Genomic DNA, 19,978 nt, shown 5'->3' with positions numbered 1-19,978 from the left:
CAGTGGAACCCTGGAGTAATAGACCAGGTTCTGTCTGAATGTCCTAGAGATATAGCTAGTTTTCAAAACTCACCTTTCAGGCATATACCTCTAGGGAAAGAGGGTACCATTAAAGACGCAAAATAAAAGCCCTTGGATCATTCATGCTTGCCTTCTCTTCCCAGTCTCCCCAAACTGACACCAGACATCCCTCATCAATGAGAACTTCACCGCGTGCCAGCACAAGGCAAGACCACTCCAACTCCTGCAAGGCTCTTGACTTTTCAAACAGGAGTGGAAGACCCAATAAACCCTAGGGAGACCCTCAAGTGCCAGAAACCCATAGAAATAGGCCCAAGCTAATGCTAAGCTCTAGATACCTGTTCCCCTGAGTCTAGATTCACCCGTGCTGCCTGGGACCCTGGAACAAAGCTGACAGGAGTCCAAGGATGTCAGACTCAGACATACCCCCGAAAGCCTCACTCTCTCAGTGAAGGCCAAAGGAGGCACTGCCTGCAGTCAGCTCTGCCCTCCTTGGTAGTAGTGGCCTTGTGCTCTAGACCTGACTAGCTCTCCAAATCTGAAGGACACACAGATATAAGCATTTTGAAGACTTCCCTGGTAGTCAAGTGGTTAAGAATCCACCTGCCAATGCAGGGGACATGCATTTGATCCCTGGTCTGGGAAGATTCCACGTGCTGCAGAGCAGCTAAGCCCTTGCACAACTACTGATCCTGTGCCCTAGAGCCTGTGCTTCACAACAGAAGAAATCACTACCATGAGAAGCCCACGCACCGCAACTAGAGAAAGTCTGCAAACAGCAAGAAAGACCCCCATGCAGCCATAAATAAACAAATAATTTTGAAAAGATATAAGCATTTCAAAAATTCTGTCAGCTACAAAGTTTTCTCACTGAAAATTCATTCTGCTCCCAGAAACATTCAGTCTTTCCTTCGCCCGCCTGCCCAAAGTTGGGGAGGCTATCTTGGCAAAATCTGTCTATCAGCAAGCCCAGAACAGAACTGACCAACACTTACCCATAAACCAGGAGAAGAGACGCTGACCTCCCGGTCAGAGACCTGATCCTGTCCTCTTGGTGGACATCTCGCAGCCTCTCTGTAAAGGGAGAAGCATGCTGTGAGTTTCCTATAAGTTACAGCAGGTGTGAGGAGGTTGGAAGATTGCTTCAGAGAAACACGTGCGCACAGAGGGGACCAACAGGAGATTGTAGGGATGGTTTTCAAAGCCCTACTGTGTACAAAATCACCTGGAAATGGTAAACATGTATGGTTCTGGGCTTCAGTCACAAAGATTCTGTTCAATGATAAACACCTTGGCTACGCCTAGTGCATATACATTGCCAGCACCAAAGAGACGGGTCTAGAATGATGATAACCCAAGAGGACAGACCTTTCTACTTTATGGGAGCTTTCTGTTTCCAGGGAAAGAGTGGCTTTGGCCTCTGGCTGAGTCCATGATAATAACAATAAAAAAGTTACCTTTTACACAGTGCTTACTCTCTGCCAGGTACTATGTGGGGTGCTCTATATGTATTATTTAGTTATCCTTCACTAAGAGATGGTAATGTCATCCCCATTTTATAAAAGAGGGCAAGATTGGCTGCTATGTGCCTGAGGCTACACAGCTGTAAGTAATTAACACTAAGCAGAACTCTTATTTTTCCAACTCAAATCCCTGATCTCTATTAACAGTGATTCTCGTATCCTGGTAATGTCCCTCTGTGCCACTGAAAATACTGAGACATGTCATGACCAGCCCGCTGCAGGAAGCCACTTCCCATAAACTCTGTGCTTATCTGTGCTCTTAGAGAGTTTCTGAGCCTTTGGTGTAGCTGCCTGGGATCACGGCCTCTGGAGTAAGCTGTAGAGAACAAAAGTAGCACTTACTTACTCAGCCCTCACTCTGTTAGTGAGATTCTAAGAGCTCTACATGAGTAACTCATTTTATCTTGACTACAGCCCTACCAACATCAGTATGTATCAGCCCTGGGATTTCTTTGGAAGGAATGATGCTAAAGCTGAAACTCCAGTACTTTGGCCACCTCATGCGAAGAGTTGACTCATTGGAAAAGACTCTGATGCTGGAAGGGATTGGGGGCAGGAGGAGAAGGGGATGACAGAGGATGAGATGGCTGGATGGCATCACTGACTCGATGGACGTGAGTCTGAGTGAACTCTGGGAGTTGGTGATGGACAGGGAGGCCTGGGATGCTGCGATTTATGGGGTCGCAAAGAGTCAGACACAACTGAGCGACTGATCTGATCTGATCTGAAGATCTAAAGAAATTTAAAAGTTATGAGAGACTGATTATACACTTGGACAAGGCAGGACCATATATAAAAATAGAACTCTGATGCATAACATGCAGCAACCTGCCCAGGAAACCAATGCCCTTATCTATAGTAAACAGCCCAGGGAGCCAGTCTGCTGTAAGTCAGACTTGTAAGAGGTCTAATTACTATCTTTAGTAACAATCCAAGACGCTACATGATAACTTACATAATAATCAGGTGAACTTCACTAACTAAAGGTTTGGATCCAGTACTCTTTTCATTCTGATTCCAGAGCCTATTTTTGTTTCACCCCTATGTAACTTCCCCACTGCTCATGTATCTCACACACACACACACACACACATACATATAGATACCCGCCCCCACACACACTGATACTCTGTGCTAGGCACAATAGAATAGCCAGATAAAAAGAACCATGATTCTTACTCTCTATAAAGCTAATTTATAAGGGCACCAAGTATGATTTGCAAAGAGCCTTTTTAAGGTGGGGGTGAGGAAAAAAGACTAAGAGAAAAGTAGCCAGCTCCTCGGTAATAATGTATCAACCACCAGAGTTTTTCTTTTTACTGCTGTATCCCTACTGCCTGTAATAGTGCCTGACACATAGTAGGAACTCAATAAATGTTTGCAAAATGGATGCATGAATGAATTGGACCGTTCAGTGCTATGGATTTTCCCCATTTTCTTCATGTATTTGGATGACCTCGACATAAAAGTCCCAGAACTACCACAACACAGATATAATGCAAGAGTCAAAACTTAACCTTTATTTTCTATTTTGTTGATGACATTTCTGAACATTTTGTTCCTGAATTAACACAGCACTTGACAAAATGTCTCTGACGTCCTTGTAGTATTTGAACTGAGATCTGGAATTTGATCCTTGAGATTCTAGGAGAGGTACTTGAGAAGTTTCTACGTAAAAAAGTTAGCAGGTAAACTATTACCAATTTGTCCTTAAGAAGCTAAGAAATCTTGCCAAAGAAAAGCATCCCTAATCGGAATAATTCGACTAAAACACCACGGCACACACCTTGCCTAAGGCCTGTGCTCTGTACAGTGAGCATTGAAAAGAGGGATGAGAAGTGGCTCATGCCACTGATGACTCTGGTATAGCAGGAGATGAGGAAATGATGGAAAGACCCGATGCCCACTTAACAGTCTTCACAGATGCTCACAGTCTTAGCCATCTTTGAAGATAAAATTGAATTACTATCACTTTGGAATTAATCTCTCCTTTTTTGCCACTTGATTGATCTCTTACATTGATCTCTATCTTACATTAAATTCATTTTTTAGTATATGTCATGTGCCAGGTCTGACTGTGACACCTTATAATTCTACAGTTATTTTATGGAAGGAAGAAAGGAAAAAAAAGTAATTCCAGCCCCCAATTTCATTCTCTTTTTAGTCTTGGAAAAAACTGTCTGAGGCAGGAAGAAGTGATATAACCATAGCCAGTTTACAGATAAGGATATTAAGAGTGGAAAAGTTTGGGTTTCGACAGGCTGAGATTTGAATTCCAGCTCTGCTGTTCACTAAACATGTGACTCTGAATGCTCATTTTATTACTCTGAGCCTCAGCTTCCCGAAAATGGGAGATAATGTCATGTCTTACGTATAGTTGTGAAGACCAAGCATAATAAAGAGCTCAGCACAAAGTGATTGACAATGAGTTAATAAACCATAGCAATAAATCAGTAAAGAAAGTGTGTTACATGACTAATTAAAAGGCATATTTTGAACCCAAATCTCAACTCCAAGTCCAGAACTCTTTTGGATATACCCTACACTGACTATTTTACATAATAACCTTCTTCATGACAGAAAATTCACTTAAGGCATCTTTGTACCTATAGGAGGGTTTGGCACAGTAATTTTCAATTAATAAGGGTTCAAAATTATTAAAGAGAAATAATTATTTTACTGAATTGCCAGACATCTTTAGTCACTTTTTTAATGTTCCAGAGTACCTCATATATACTATCAAAGTATGTATTATAGTGTTTGGCTGTGAGCAACAGAAAGCAAGACAACAGTAGCTTAATGCATAGAATATTATTTATCCCATGAAAGAATGGACTCAGGGGGCCCAGGGCTTGTACCAGAGCACAATGCTGTCAGGGAATCAGGCTCTATCTTCTCGCTCTCCTTTTTGTTTCCATTATCTCAACATGGCTACTGAACCTTGAACTAACATGTACATCTCCAGGTCCATAATCCAGGCAGAGAGAAAAGCAAAGAAAGACATGTAAATAACCAAAGGACAAGAACTGCTTTACTGGCCACTCTTAGCTGCAAGGGAGGCATAGATCATACATAGACATAGATAAAGAATTTGGATATAGACAGAGGTATACAAGCCTCTAGTGTTGTAAATCAGACGAAAAAGAGGAATCAGGATGGGGGGATCAGATAGGTGTAGAGAGAGCCAAAATATATTATCTGCCTCAGGAATATCTGATAAATTTATTTTATACTAAGTTACATCAAATATCAAATTATTACATTCATCTTTTAAGATGATTTTAGATGTGGCTTAAAATTCCTACTTTTCAGGATGGTGAAAACTTAAACATCAATCATATTTTTGAGTCTCTCCCCAGAATCATAAATGTTGAAATGTTGGGTAGGAATGTGCATATATGCTCAGTTGTTCAATCACGTCCAACTCTTTGTGACCTCCATGGACTGTAGCCCGCTAGGCTCCTCTATCCATGAGATTTCCTAGATGAGAATACTGGAGTGGGTTACCATTTCCTACTCCAGTGGATCTTCTTGACCCAGGGATCAAATCTGAGTCTCCTGTGTTTCCTGCATTGGTAGGCTGGGAAGTCCCTAAGGGTAGACATATTTGGTATCACAAAAAAAGAGGAAAAGTCTCAAGTCTTCCATCCACTATGGCTTCCACTAAATTGTTCATTGATATATTCAACAGCACAAATAAATATTAAAGGCATTTTGATAAGTGAAAAAAGGCAAACCCCAAAAATTGCATATTGCATGATTTCAACTTATAAGACATTTCAGGAAACACAAGACTATAAGAAAGGAAAACAGATCAGTGGCTGCTAAAAAATGGTGGAGGCAGAAATGGGTGAGTACAAAGGATAACTGAGACAGGGAGGGATTGGATAGGTCTACAGTGAGCTAACATACAGTATCTGTCTCAGGAAGATTTGATATGTTTCTTTTACATTAGGTTGCATGAAATATTAAATTACTAGAGTCTTCAGAGGAAATTTTATGGAATTGTTCTATATGCTACTGTAGTGTTGGACATATGACACCATACTCCATGCATTTTTCAAAATTCATAGAATTTTACATCACAAAGAATAAACATTGATGTATGTAAGTTATAAAATAAAAATAAGTAACTAGAATGTCAAGAGATTCCCAAGATAAAGTACAGACTAAAAATGTTAGTCTAACTACGTATTATAAATATATAACATAACTGTAATATAAGAGGAAGGGAGAAATAGAGATGACCTAAGTCACTCTGAAAGTGTATTTAGACTGAAAACTATAAGGGCAAAGAAAAAAATTATGCATAGAGAGTGCATTCTAGTTGTCAAAGCTGTTTATCATGGGGACACATGAAACTTTTTTATATGTATACTGGGGTTGAAAAAATAAATAAATGGATGGTAAGTGCCAGAATTCTCATTACTGGAAAGAAAACTTACTGCATGAATAGAAGACTGAATAACCTTGTTGTACATCAATATACATTTATGTGTAGCTAAATATGCACATACAGTTGGATGGATAGAGAAATAGTTGTAGATAAGTGCCTGGGTTAGTATATGTACATATACCACCGAGCTCTACCAAGCAATGTCACTCTAGAAGCAACCATTATTCCCAAGGCCCAGATCTTGGTTTCAAAATACCATCCTCCAATAAAATAAACCAAGCTTCCTTGAATAAATGACTGATTGTAGGGCCATGGCAAGGAGATTAAGAGCTAAGCCTGACACATTTGGTAGTATCCGGAAGTTAAAATGCTCAAGAAATAAAACAATGACACCTTGAAGGGACATAAGAACTAAACTAATGGAACTCTCAGTGACCAAACCTGGAAAACAGGAAATATCAATAACAGCATACTGGATCATAACACAAAGTATAAACTAAATATGCATAGTATCTTGGCCAGTTGGGGCTGTGACAACAAATACCACATACTGGGTGGTTTATATACAACAGTAATTTATTTCTCACACTTCTGGAGGCCAGAAGTCTAAGACCATCAGCACTGTCGTGTTCTTTAGGTTAGGGATTATGGGCACTCTTTGTACCCTCTTTGCAACTTTTTAGTAAATCTAAAGTCATTCCAAATCAAATATTCTTTTAAAAGTTTACATTCTTACTTAATATTTACATTAAATTGTAGTTACATTTGATTTAATAAAATAATTTTACTTCAAATCCTCGAATGTCAGGATGGAAAAATATTTTTAAATTGTCACATTTGAGTACCTCAGTGGAATCATTTATTCACTGAGGTGGTGGTAAGTGAGAAGGGACTTACATACGACCAACAATATAGAGAAAAGAGATGTCTGGTCTTCAGTTCTTTACGGCTGCCATTACATTGCTTACTGTCCATGACCATCTGATCTATCTGAAGATGGGCCAGTGTTTAATGTAGGTGCATCTTGTCATGTTCACTGAACACCTCCCATCCCCACCCAAAGTACATCCTCAACAGAGAGCCTATCTCCTCTCTGGGTGCTTGGAGGAAAGATACAATGGTACAGTTTAGACATACATGGTTTCATTGCCCTATTGACTCATTTTAGGAGGAGCTAAACCTCTTTTCTTTGGGACAGGCCAGTTTTACTCTGTGTCTGCAACTTTCATTTGCAGTCCTGAAAAACAAGTGTTTTGTTTTTACTAAATCCTTGACAACTGAGATCCATATGTACACACTGTTAGATACAAAATGGATAACCAAAAAGGACCTACTGTATAGCACAGGGAACTCTGCTCAACATTATGTGGCAGCCTGGATGGGAGGGGCATTTTGGGGGGAATGGGCAAGAGACACAAGAAACATGTTCGATCCCTGGGTTGGGAAAGACTCCCTGGAGTAGGAAACGGCAACCCACTCCAGTATTCTGTAAAAGTCCATGGACAGTTCAGGACAGTCCATGAAAAGTCCATGGACAGAGGAGCCTGGCGGGCTACAGTCCATGGGGTCAGAGTCGAACACAACTGAGAAACACGCACACATCACATCTGTGTGATAACAACAGAAGCAGTACAAACAATAAAAATATCCTGATGGTTTATTGTGCTGTTGCTATATGCCAGACATATGTATAGCCGAGTCGCTCTGCTTTGCACCTGAAACCATCACAGCATTGTTGCTCAGCTATACTTTAAATTAAAAGTTTTTTAAAAAAATCCTAGACAAAATGTCAGGCTCAAAGGCTCCTACGCATGTGGGAAGAAGTTGTGCTCCCCCACCCACCATAGACACACAGATATTTTTGGTCTCTTACAGCTGGAAAAGACCACGTTAAAACAATGCTTCAATAAGCTGATGTGGCCCTCCTTTATTAATTCATTCTACGACTTCACACATCAGTATATACTTGTCTATCTCAACCCCACACTGTGATTTCCTTGAGTTTAGAACTGTTTCATAGTTTTCCTCCTGAACCCAGAAGAGAGTACGGTGTCTGACACCTAGTATAAGTCATCAGTAAAAATGTGTCAAATGGATAAACGTGACTTTAATAAGCCCACGACCTCAGTCTCTCCACTTAGGCTTGATCAACAGAGTCACATGTTAGAAACACTTGGCAAGTTCTGGAGTTCAATGATCATCACTGAGCTGAAACCCAGCTGGATTTCTGCACAGATAGGGTACCAAGACACTGAGGTCCCACTTCTGAATTCCCCACTAGTACTGTCTTCATAATGCCAGTGATGCTGACTAGATCAGGATCCCAGAGGCAAACTTTTTTTGGTATAAATGGCCATCATCCTCATGCCCAGCACTATGCCAACATTCTTGCCAAGAAATATTTATTGGTTATTACATAAGATTCACTCTGCTAACCCATGCCAAGAATTCTCTCTGGAAACCTCACAGTGCCAACTCAGGGTTGCCTGCAGGAACCTGTCTTTCATCTGATAAAAACAATCAGTGCTAAGGCTGAGGTTTTTCATTAGGGTGGAGATGGAGTACGAGTTAAAAAAAAAGAAAAAGTTGCTAGAGTCTGCTAATCTCTCTGCAGCCAGCAGCTAAGATTTTCAAATTGAACATGGACTTTAATGTAATTTAGTATATTTGCTCAGTGTGCCATTTTACCCCTGGGTTAACATGGGAAAATGAGGAAAGAACTAATTGCACCATTATCACTTTAACATAATGGGCCCGTGCCCCAGAGCAGCCGCTGTTCTTATTAGATGGTGTCACCAGGGGGACGTACTATTTCCTCTTTCCTTAGGTTCAACTTCTTTTGTTCAGTAACTGTGTTTACAGGACACCCTTGTCTGGTTTTGCCACTCCAGGTCTGGTGGCATTGCCACACCCTCACTATACCTTTCTTGCTCCCATAAACTCAATTTCAGGCTTTTATCTCTGATACAGCTACTCTGTTTTTGAAGGTACTGCATCTCTGGAAATCATTAATAAACTGTGGCAAACAGAATACTTGAACAGATGCCGAGTCCTACTCCTATCTCTTACCCACTGCTTGTTCTTGGGCAAGTTAATTCCCTTGAACCTCAGTTTCTTCATCTGTAAAATGGGGATTATAATAGAAGCGATCTCTGATGGCTGCAAGGAATAAATGAAGAAAGTGAATGGCTTAGCCCTGTGTCTAGTATGCACTAAATGCATCACTGTTACATAGTATGCTTTTTAATTTAAAAATATGATTAATTTAAATTATCTGTTTAAAACACATTCTATATACCATCCAAAATTATTGAAAGCAATGGCAAAGGATAATAAAAGGTAATGGCAAAAACATGAAGAAAAGGTGCCTTGGCAGCATTCTCTAAGTAAGGCAATAAAATGAGAAGTAGCAAAAAATAGAGGTAATGTTTGTAGTTCTCTTTTTAATTTATACTACAGCAGATTACTCTTTAATTGTCTATGATTTGTGGGCGGGGGGGATAGATGCAGTTACAAAGACAATAAATAAGAACAACAACAAGCTCTGATTTAATAAAATAACTGTTTGGATGGTATATGAGCTTTTAATTATTTCCTCAAATAATGTACTGAAAGCTATAAAATATGTAAATTATGGATGAAGGACCAGAGATTTGGGGTTAAAAAGGGGTTATACCTTTAAGTCTCAGCTCTGCCTTTCACCAACTGTACAAATTGAGGCAAGAACCTCAATTTTTCTGAGTCTTTTTCAATGTATGACACAGATATGATGCTGTTTCGTTTATCGTACCCTCAATTGGGTGGTGGTGAAGACTCTTGAAAGTCCCTTGGGCTGTAAGGAGATCAAACCAGTCAATCCTAAAGGAAATCAACCCTGAATATTCATTGGAAAGACTGGTGCTGAACCTGAAGCTCCAATACTTTGGCCACCTGATGCGAAGAGCCAACACTTCAGAAAAGACTCTGATGCTGGGAAAGAATGAAGGCAAAAGGAGAAGGGGCAGCAGAGGATCAGATGGTTAGATAGCACCACTGACTCAATGGACATGAATTTGAGCAAACTCTGGGAGATGGTCAAGGACAGGGGAGCAGCCTGGCATGCCACAGTCCGTGGGGTCACGAAGAATCAGACACAATTCAGCCACTGAATAACAACAACAACAAATATTTTGAAAATAAAAATTAAAAAATGAAGTTAGAAATGCCTCAAACATTTAATTGCCCCCCCATACACATGCATACACATACATACACAAACCCTGCACATGAATGTTTACAGTAGCTTCATTTATAATCTCTACCAAAGGAGATTATGGAGGCCACCAAAATGTCCTTTATAAGTGAATGGATAAACTGGAACCAATCTTGTTTGCTAATGTCATTCTCCAGTAAAAGGATTCAGAGTTCACTGAAGAAAAGACAAACTCTATAACTGAGGCGGGAAATACGTAAGAGGAATGTGTGGCATCAAGGAGGATGGAAGGAAGGGAGGGAAGAAGGGACAGAAGAAAGAGAAGAAACCCATGGTGACTGGGTATGCCAAAGGAACACAACCATCAACCAATGACCAAAGCTAAAACAGCCTGAGTAATGAAATACTATAGTATTGGAGAGTAACTGAAATGAGAAAGTAAATATTCACGAGTTCATACTGATACAAATAAGTGACTGGATAAACAGATGGGAAAAAGAGACAAATCTCCCATGTAGAAAAATTTCAAATGCTTTATATAAATACTCAAAGAGGTGAAAGATACCTCCCTATACCTTAAGTGTGGGTGTGTATAGTGACATCTTTCCAATGAGGTGGGGATAAACAACTTTATAAAGTGCAGAAATCTGACAAACAGTGCCTCAGCCAGGTCATTGAGGGCAACATCAACAGTCATGAATCATACTCACAGTCTGCAGTCTGAAAGTGATGTGATAAAAGTGTAGTTTTATGGCTGTGATCTTCTAAAAAACCCATGATCGTAGTCTAATCTTGAGAAAAGCAACAGACAAATTCCAAAAGAGAGACACCATATAATATACCTGGCCAGTACTGCTCAGAATTCTCAAGGTTATAAAAAAAATAGTCTGAGAAATGTTCACAACTTTACAACCAAGAGCTTAACAAATGACAACAGCTATACATAATGTGACATTCTGGATGGATGAGCATCCAAAGGACATTATTGTCATTGCTATTTAGTTGCAAAGTCATGTCCAACTCCTTGGGACCTTATAGATTGCAGCCTGCCGGGCTCCTCTGTCCATGAATTTCCCAGGTAAGTATACTGGAATGGGTTGCCATTTCTCTTCTCCAGGGGATCTCCCTGGCTCAGAGATCAAAACCACATCTCCTGCACTGGCAGACAGATTCTTTATCGCTGATCCACAAATAAATTATAAACTTCAGTTAATAATATCAGTTATAGCAATTCATTAATATAACAAATTTACCATACTAATATAAGATGTTAATTGTAGGGGAAGCTGTGTGCAGAGGAATACAGGATCCCTCTGGATAATCTTCTCAGTTTTCCTATAAATCAAAAACTTCCAAAAAAGTTTATTTAAAATCAAAATAAAACCAATAACAATCTAATGTGCTGCACAGTTGTAATAACTTATTACTTCATATGACTCCTGCAACCACCCCAGTGGCAGCAGGGGAGTTCTTAATACCCTGTTTAACTGATGAGAAGCTTAGAATGAAAAAAGAGGAATTTGCCCAGAGCACTACAGCTATGAAGTTCTGAATGCAGGTGTCCTGCTCAGCCTTTCTTATCCCTTCCTTAATTCCACACTCTTTCCATTCTACCAAATACTAAGGCTCATGAGCAAAGACATTCAGGTCATCACCACTGTATCCTCATCATCTAGATCAGAGGTTGGCCCATGACAGCCACTTAATAGGTAATTCATGATAGAGTAAATGATCACTTCTCTGAGATATAAACTCATTAAGGGTTTAATCCCCAGACCTGACCCACACCCTCAGGGCATACTACTTGTGTCCTTTGGGCATCTGCCATTACTGTAATTACAAAGGTTTGTTCATGTAGTTCAGTTCATTCAGTCACTCAGTCGTGTCCGACTGTTTGTGACCCCATGAATCACAGCACACCAGGCCTCCCTGTCCATCACCAACTCCCGGAGTTCACTCAGACTCACGTCCATCGAGTCAGTGATGCCATCCAGCCATCTCATCCTTTGGCGTCCCCTTCTCCTCCTGCCCCCAATCCCTCCCAGCATCAGAGTCTTTTCCAATGAGTCAACTCTTCACATGAGGTGGCCAAAGTATTGGAGTTTCAGCTTTAGCATCAGTCCTTCCAAAGAACACCCAGGGCTGATCTCCTTCAGAATGGACTGGTTGGATCTCCTTGCAGTCCAAGGGACTCTCAAGAGTCTTCTCCAACACCACAGTTCAAAAGCATCAATTCTTTGGCACTCAGCTTTCTTCACAGTCCAACGCTCACATCTATACATGACCACAGGAAAAACCATAGCCTTGACTAGATGAACCTTTGTTGGCAAAGTAATGTCTCTGCTATTCAGTATGCTGTCTAGGTTGGTGATAACTTTCCTTCCAAGGTGTAAGCGTCTTTTAATTTCATGGCTGCAATCACCATCTGCAGTGATTTTGGAGCCCAAAAAAATAAAGTCTGACACTGTTTCCACTGTTTCCCCATCTATTTCCCATGAAGTGATGGGACCAGATGCCATGATCTTAGTTTTCTGAATGTTGAGCTTTAAGCCAACTTTTCCACTCTCCTCTTTCACTTTCATCAAGAGGCTTTTTAGTTCCTCTTCACTTTCTGCCATAAGGGTGGTGTCATCTGCATACCTGAGGTTATTGATATTTCTCCCAGCAATCTTGATTTCAGCTTGTGCTTCTTCCAGCCCAGCGTTTCTCATGATGTACTCTGCATATAAGTTAAATAAGCAGGGTGACAATATACAGCCTTGACGTACTCCTTTTCCTATTTGGAACCAGTCTGTTGTTCCATGTCCAGTTCTAACTGTTGCTTCCTGACCTGCATACAGGTTTCTCAAGAGGCAGGTCAGGTGGTCTGGTATTCCCATCACTTTCAGTATTTTCCACAGTTTATTGTTATCCACACAGTCAAAGGCTTTGGCATAGTCAATAATTGTTCATGTAAGCATGTCCTTAAGAGTTGGCAAATCCTGTCAATAGAGTATTAAGTGACCAATGTTCAATTACATTTGTTAAAAATCACAAAGAATCTCTTGTGTACATGAAAGAAAGCCTTGTATCAGGAAAAGGGGTATAGACAACCCAAAGTCCTCTCTGGACAAATGAAATGAGAATCAAAGAGTACTTTGTGCAGATAGTTTGTGCAAGAGAAGAAGAAAAGACCTAAAATTCCAAATTTGGCAAATGTGAAGAGAGATGGGGGGAAGAGGGGTTGTTAAATAAAACCTCAGACCCAAAGAGAATTTGTAACGATTAAAGATTTTCTAATAGTAATCAGACTGACCGATCTGAAACTGTACTCCCTGATTTGATCTCAAGAAGAGAAAAATCAAAGATATAAAATCTTTGGATTAAGTCAGTATGGTATGCTTTTCTCAATTCTGTCAGTTGTCACGGTCAAAACTTAACTTCTTCCATCCCCTTCTCAGACTGAAGAAGGAAAGGGAAGAAGAGGTGATGAAGGCTGAGGCACATGTAGGATCCACCTGAGAAAAACTCAGAAGACAGGCACCCGCTATCTTCTATGTCAAACAGGACTACATGTTTGCAGAAAATATGGCTGTAGAAAGTACTTTCTCTCTCAGACCATCTCACTCAGCAGCTCAAAATGCTCCAGCAGCTTCGCATCATACTTAACATAAAACCCAATTTTATTAACATCACCTGTAAGATCCTACATGATTTGATCCCGCTTTCCTTTCTAACCCTCTGTCCTAATGTTCCTTTCCTCACTCTCCACATTTCAGCTTGCTGTCCTTTTCCCTCTTTCTTGAACATGCCAAGCATATCCCTGCCTTATAACGTTTGCACTTGACGTTCTGTTTTCCTAAAATGCTCTTCCTCTAGATGTCACCTCAACCATCTTCTCTTCCAACAGGCATTGCCTGACACACACTGAAATGAGCAGTTCCTCCCCTGAATTAGTTGAAGTCCTCTGAGAAGCAGGCACCAAGTGATATTAGACATGTAAGAGACATATTGGGAGACAACGCCTGTGAGGGAGTTGGGGGTGGGGGCATCACTGTGATGTAAGTTTGACCCCTGTGAAGAGAGAGAAAAGGAAGAGGGTTTGGGTAAGAAGCATCTTAAACTATGCTACAGTCCTAATGACATTTCCGCAAGGCTGATATCCAGTCCTCAAGTCACAGTCACCATTGGAAGAGTCCTTCATCCCACAGCAATGAGCCAGCATTAGAACTCCATCCTCCCACATGCTGAGTGACTGGTGGGGAGCAGCCCTTGATAAGGGCAACTTCAGCATGAACGTGGCCATGGATTCTGGGTGCAACGAACGAGGCCATCAGTCAGTGATATTCTTCACAGTAAGAGATTTTTCATGGTCACCACACCCCCCACTGGACCTATGCTCCATCACATCCATTTGTTTGTTTCCTCATAGCATATTTGACAGGATCTTATTAATTTAATATCCCCTCTCTTTCTCATTATCACTGAAAAGCATATGAAAGTTTTATTTGTCTTGTTCACCACTGTATCCTAGCATCCAACACTTCCTGGCATACAGTAGGTGTTCAAAAAAAGCGTTAAACAAATTTTTAGGTCCTTGACAAGGGGAAAAGGAAAGATGGGCTATTTCGTGTTTCTTCTCTTCACTGGTACACTCTAACAGATAGTGCGTGGGTGCGTGTTAAGCCACTTCAGTCGTGTCCGACTCTGTGACTCTATGGACTAGAGCCCACCAGGCTTCTCTGTCCATGGGGATTCTCCAAGCAAGAATATGGGTTGCCATGCCCTCCTCCTGGGGATCTTCCCAACCCAGGGATCGAACACAAATTGTATTCTGCTATAAAACTGTTCAACTTCATATAGGTTAGAAAAGAAATCTGTTAACTGTAAGTTTCTCTCTCGCCCTTCACACTTAACTAGATTGTCCATTATAACTACTATTTTCCCTGATTTTTACTATGTTTTCCTACATGGAGATATTCTATTTAATCTACAATCAAATGAGAAAAGTTATAATAATATAGTTATACAGTATTTTATATTCTTAGTTTATAAAGCACATCCATATACATTATCTCATTGAATTCTCTCAACAATCCTATAGGGCACTTATTATTATTATCCTTACATTCTAGAGGAGGAAACTGAACTTAAACAAAACAGAAGCAAAGTGGACACATTAGGAATCCTATGCTAATGTGCTCAATAGAAAAGAAGAGAGAGTACATTTAGTCTACATGGAATTCTTTAATTATTCCTCCAGAGGTCCAGCCTGAGTCAATGCAGCAATTCTGTGTAAGATCAGAAAATGAATTTTGAAGCAAAATCTGTTATCTGACCTACTTCTATTTCAAGTATTTTGCTTTCCTGACTCCAGTTTTTGAACACAAAAACTGATTACACAATGGTAATTTTCTGGGTGTCCACATTTCTGTGCTAAGAGACTCCTACTCAGACCTCTAAATGGCATGTTGGCTACCTAGCAAACTCTAGGCATCGGCACCTCATGACAAGATTCGGGAAAGTCCTCCTTCATCCCTCTTTGTGACGTTATTTCTCTTTCACAGACTATGGACTTATTTTAGGAGTCAAGAAAAATAAACCTATTTGGCCAGCAATCTGGTCCTTCTGCTTGCCCACTTGTCTCTATATTTTCTTTAACAATAAACTCAATTGAAAATAAAATTAATATCACCCATCTTTATAAAACTGCTTATGATGTTAGCATATTTACATGTTACATATAAACATATACTATTTCTTGTATATGATTCATATATTGCTTGACGGGATCATTATTTATTGATGACTTACTGTGTGAATATCCCTGTGCAAGATGTCGAGACATCTTGCCTGCGTAGGAAAGTTAAGCTATGATCTCCTTTAAGAGCTTCATGGAAAGGCTGGGACATGAACTGGACCATGAAACAGAAATCAGGAGGAAAGCTTCAAACCTAAAAAAACAGGCAAGAAATTCTAGGATAAGAAAAGGAATAGCTCCAAAGCACTTGTATTTCTATCATGGTATCTGTGTTTCCTACAGATGGCAATTCTGATGGAGTTCATCTTTTTTCACTGTTTTTACCTGAGGATTTTCCAGATGCTCCAAAGATATATATGTATAACAGGCAGAATATCACAGCCTCAGGATCAGCTTTATCTGTGTGCATGTGTCCTCTCAAAAAGGTGGGCATGTCAAGTGCAGGCCCACCTACATGTGGAACACATGCTGTTGTGACCTACTCCAAGTTGCATGCTAGTCATGGCTCACAGATCCCAGCTCTTATACTTAGCCTCCTTAGATGTCTTCACATTCAACTGTCCCTGGAATCTATTGGAATGGGCCTTATAGATGAACCAATCTGCCGCTCCAGACCTTACTCTCCTGGCAACAAGAAGACTGTTGAAAGCATCTTGTCACTTTCCTTTTTTTTTTTTTTAACATTGATTCAATTTCAGTTTACATCCCAATAAAGTCTCATAATGAAAGTTAAAGTTTCTTAGGAGTTTTTTTTTTTTTTTACAGCCTGTTTATGCATCATTATCAAAATAACATAATGAAGAGAGCTCAGATGTGTTCAAATTTAATTTGACAAATGAGAAAACAGACAGGAAATGACTGAAAATGACACATCCAAGTTTACACAGTAATTTTTTGCAAACCTAGGTCTCCTCATTCCTACTCAGTCCCTTCACTAGCAATCAAATAACAAGCTTTTGCATACATGTGATCCATGGTGTGGGATATTACAGATTTTCTAAGTATTTAACCCTGAAATTAAGTCAGGGGATTTGCAACATACTAAAAATATCTAAATTGTTGAGTTCTGCATGCAATTAGCTTTAGGTATTTTAGTTGTGTTCTAGGAAATACCACTTCAGAAATATTGATCTAGTTCAACCTCCTCCCATTTCATTGGTGAGAAAGCTGAGGCCCAAGATGTTATGATGTCTTTATAAAGAAATATACAGAGAAGTAGAGTCAGAACTAAAAAATAGGTCTCTTCATAACTACCTTTCTTTTATACTCCACCTAAAAGTATCTTTAAAGGCAGCATGGGAGGGGAGGGTGGTTCTATCAAGACACACTGAAGAGTTAATAATAGAGACCCTGGGTAAAGTGATTGGGAAATTGGAATCTCAATCTAAGCAAGGCTTTAGAACACATATATTTGTATTTGTTTATAAGCATGGCACAGTCTAGTTTTCCAGACTCTTCTTCAGAAACTGCAGTATCATTCTGCATCCTATTTTTACAGGTATGCAGTCAAAATTGAAAATAAATTCCAAAGAAGCTCTAAGGGGAAGACTGCAGTAATTTCAGCCTAGATGAGTTGAAAAAAATCACCTCTGAGCTAGACCATAAGTCCCAGCTATTTTGTAGCTTTCTCTGTTCTATTCTTCAGTTTGTTGAAAATAATAATAATGATAATTTCCTTAGTGAAAATACATTTTTTAAAAAGTTCAGAATGCAAAAGTAGATCTTAAGCATTTCCATTGGGATAGTATTATCCAAGGGCTTGAAACCCCATGTGGTTGGCTATCTCTTGAGCTTTAGATAGTCTGTCTGGGAGTACTCTGGGTTTTCATGCAGCACAGAATTCAGGCTGGTCTTGATGTCAGTAGTTCCCTGAAGAGGAAGGCAGCATTAGACCAGGTGATGGTGGCTCCCACCAGGTACTCTTGCTCTCTGGCCTCATGTGACACACAGCCCACCTCAGCCAAGGCAACAGTCTCTTGCTGGGGGCAAGGAAATGATTTAGCCTGGGTTCTTCTCCCCCATGATGATGTACAAAGAGATACAAGAAAAATTACCTAACTAAACAACAATTGGGAGGCTTCCTAGGTGGTGCTAGTGGTAAAGAACCGGCCTGCCAATGCAGGAAACATAAAAGACTCAAGTTCAATCCCTGGGTCAAGAAGATCCCCTAGACGAGAGCAAGGCAACCTGCTGCAGTATTCTTGCCTCTTAGAGAATCCCATGGACAGAGGAACCTGGTGGGCTACAGTCTACATACAGTTGCAAAGAATCAGACACAACTGAGGGACAAACACTTTTATTTTTCAGACAATAACTGAGGGATTAATAGAAATCTGGTCAAGAGATGATAAAGGTATAGATTTCACCTTCACTCTCTGTGTGTGATCATATGAGATATTTTAAATATTGTAAACAGGTCTTACATTTATATGAAACACTAAGCTCAGCTTCATTTTCTTTTTTCCAGCTGCAGAGATTTTTTTCTTTGTTCAGCAATGTGTCTCAGTCTTCCTGCCTGAATCTCCATCCTGTTAGTACACACACTCAACAACATGACAGAATTTTCTTTAAAAGGTTGGTGAGTCAAGCCTTCAGTAGACTGCAAAATTTCCGGTCAGGTGGATATTCACCTTCATCAATGTATCCTTAGACAATTTAGATGGTGACCCTGTAGGGGTGCTTCTGGAGAGAGATTTTGGGGCCAGAGAGAAAAACGACCAGGACCATTCTGGTGGAAAAATAAATGTTCTTAAAATTGCATTTATACAATGCCCTATACCATATAAAGCACTTTTCCAAAACATTCAGTGGTTCTTAAACCTACATGCACATAAGAATCACTTGGATAAAATGCAACTCTGGAAGCCAGAGCTTCTGAATCAAAAGTATGTAATCAAAACATATATTTGCAATTCTATTAAATACCTGCAAGAAACTGATGCAGGTGGTCTGTAGACAAATTTAGAAAAAGTCTGACCTATTATTATACATAAGTCTGACAATGGCTATATCAGCTAATTATCACTTTTCAGATAATTTTAGAGACCTTAGAGATAAAGAAATTAATCATCAGGCAGACTTAAATACTTATTCAAGATGTTACATGTAATGGGACAGCTAGATCTCAATGTATATAATAATAATGTCTGATCCCAAATCCAAAGGCATTCACATTAAAATGCTGGATTTATTGTGCATAAATAAAAATGTGAGTATGAAAGAAAACACTGCCATATTAAAGAAAGGAACGTTGTGCATGGATGGGCCTGAGAAGGGAAAGAGAGAAAACATTTGTGACAACGAAGGACAAAATGGAGGTTCTTCCTTAACACCAGGAAGTCAGATGGTCCCTCCCCAGCCTTAGTTCAAGGGTCATGCATGCTGCCCTGGTCTCTGGGCCCTGGCTGTGACCTGGTCTAGAAGCATTAGACCTGCTCACTGCTATAAGAATATAAACCAATCTTGTATGAGAAGCAAGTGAGGATATTTATTTCATTTTTAACTCTGTATCTTCTCTTTCTATTGTTGCCTTCTCAAACCCTGAGTTCCTTTCCTACTTCATACAGGATCCTGACTCTGAACAAGAGGGAGATGATCTTTTTTTTCCAGTAATTATTTGAACCATTCACAAACTGAAGTTGGCCTCTGAATTCTGATATTATATGTAATCTCTATCCCTAATTTGATGTACAATCATGAGTAAGTTATTTAGAATCAGACACAACTGAGGGACAAACACTTTTATTTTTCAGACAATAACTGAGGGATTAATAGAAATCTGGTCAAGAGATGATAAAGGTATAGATTTCACCTTCACTCTCTGTGTGTGATCATATGAGATATTTTAAATATTGTAAACAGGTCTTACATTTATATGAAACACTAAGCTCAGCTTCATTTTCTTTTTTCCAGCTGCAGAGATTTTTTTCTTTGTTCAGCAATGTGTCTCAGTCTTCCTGCCTGAATCTCCATCCTGTTAGTACACACACTCAACAACATGACAGAATTTTCTTTAAAAGGTTGGTGAGTCAAGCCTTCAGTAGACTGCAAAATTTCCGGTCAGGTGGATATTCACCTTCATCAATGTATCCTTAGACAATTTAGAT

The 19,978-nt window shown here is 39.8% G+C and overlaps 1 long non-coding RNA gene across 1 annotated transcript in view; it reads right to left on the bottom strand.

The window, feature by feature from the left end:
- Positions 1-19,978, bottom strand: part of LOC138988654 (uncharacterized) — a 734,014-nt gene that overhangs the window by 248,719 nt on the left and 465,317 nt on the right. Inside the window, exon 4 of the long non-coding RNA XR_011464927.1 lies at positions 1,017-1,095. This is a non-coding gene — a long non-coding RNA (uncharacterized lncRNA). The remainder of the gene's footprint in view (positions 1-1,016; positions 1,096-19,978) is intronic.

Source organism: Bos mutus, chromosome 7 (genome assembly GCF_027580195.1).
Source record: "Bos mutus isolate GX-2022 chromosome 7, NWIPB_WYAK_1.1, whole genome shotgun sequence".
NCBI classification, from domain to species: Eukaryota; Metazoa; Chordata; class Mammalia; order Artiodactyla; family Bovidae; genus Bos; species Bos mutus.
Note: the sequence above shows the minus strand (reverse complement) of the source record. Positions and strands in the feature narration are given on the sequence as shown.